This window comes from Rutidosis leptorrhynchoides, chromosome 6 (genome assembly GCF_046630445.1).
Source record: "Rutidosis leptorrhynchoides isolate AG116_Rl617_1_P2 chromosome 6, CSIRO_AGI_Rlap_v1, whole genome shotgun sequence".
Lineage (NCBI taxonomy): Eukaryota > Viridiplantae > Streptophyta > Magnoliopsida > Asterales > Asteraceae > Rutidosis > Rutidosis leptorrhynchoides.
This window is the reverse complement of record NC_092338.1, coordinates 137,532,501-137,534,328: the sequence shown is the minus strand read 5'-3', so window position 1 is coordinate 137,534,328 and position 1,828 is coordinate 137,532,501.

The window sequence follows — 1,828 nt, the reverse complement described above, 5'->3', positions numbered from 1 at the left end:
CGCTTTCCTTTACAACCGGATGGTAGTTTATCGAAAGGTAATATACGGAGCAAGTATACTGGACGTGTTGCTTTCCTAATACAAGGTTAGCAAGTGGGTGACACAAAACCGCAGGTTTTGAGCTAAAAATTTCAAATCTGAAACCCACCAAACCCACAAAAACAATTTGCAAACACCGGTGAAGGGTTATTCTGGAAAACTTATCTAGGGTAAAAGCTAGATTTAATTTTTAAAAGATCAAATGTTTTCATAAAGATCCAATTTCCTAAAGGATCTAAATTTTTATAGTCATGTGGGACTGTAAACCACATCGTTACTACCATTGTTCATACCGCCGTATAGAAATCACTGATGTACAAAGTGTGAAGAATAAAGAAGTGATTCTAGTATTTTTATTTCAATACTATATTGCTTGAGGACAAGCAACGCTCAAGTGTGAGAATATTTGATAATGCTAAAAACGAACATATATTTCATAGCATTATCCTTCAAGAAAGACAAGCTTTTAGTTGCAATTGTTCTATTTACAAGTGATATTCATTTAAATAATAAAAGGTGAAGACAAAAGACAGATTCGACGATTTGAAGACGCAAATGACCAAAAAGCTAAAAAGTACAAAGTACAATCAAAGTGGTTCAAATTATTGATGAGAAACGTCTCAAAATTACAAGAATACAAGACGCAAAACGCAAAATACAAGATATTAAATAGTACGTAAGGACGTTCGAAAATCCGAAACCGGGACCTGAGCCAACTCTCAACGCGCGACGCAACGGACCAAAAATTACAAGTCAACGGAGTACAAGAATATAATATAATACATAATTAATTATATATAATTAATTATATTATATTATAAGTATTATAAAAATCCAGCAGCCCACGTTTTGGATTCTTTGTGAGCTGGAAAAGCAGGCCATGCAATCGCATGGCTTGGAAGTGCAAAAACCATGCGGTCGCATGGTGCACTGTAGCACGAGACATCCTATAAATTTCGCGTGTTTTGGCCAGTTTTCCTACATCTTTATCTATCTCTCTCTCAAACGTATATATATATATATATATATATATATATATATATATATATATATATATATATATATTATAATTTTAATTTTAATTTTAATTTTAATAATAATAAGGGTATGTTAGCGAATGTTGTAAGGGTGTAAGTCGAAATTCTGTCCGTGTAACGCTACGCTATTATTAATCATTGTAAGTTATGTTCAACCTTTTTAAATTAATGTCTCGTAGCTAAGTTATTATTATGATTATTTAAGCTGAAGTAATCGTGATGTTGGGCTAAATATAAAAATTTGGGTAATTGGGCTTTGTACCATAATTGGGGTTTGGACAAAAGAACGACACTTGTGGAAATTAGACTATGGGCTATTAATGGGCTTTATATTTGTTTAATTAAATGATAGTTTGTTAATTTAATATAAAGATTTACAATTGGACGTACCTATAAATAATCATATACACTTGATCGGACACGATGGGCGGGATATTTAAAAGTACTAATAATCGTTCATTTAACCGGACACGGGAATGGATTAATAATTAATGGACTTATTAAAACAAGGGTGAATTATGTACAAGGACACTTGGCGTAATTGTTAACAAAGTATTAAAACCTTGGGTTACACGCAGTCGATATCCTGGTGTAATTATTAAACAAAGTATTAAAACCTTGTTACATGTTAAATCCCCAATTAGTTGGAATATTTGACTTCGGATATAAGAATAATTTGACGAGGACACTCGCACTTTATATTTATGACTGATGGACTGTTATGGACAAAACCAGACGGACATATTGAATAA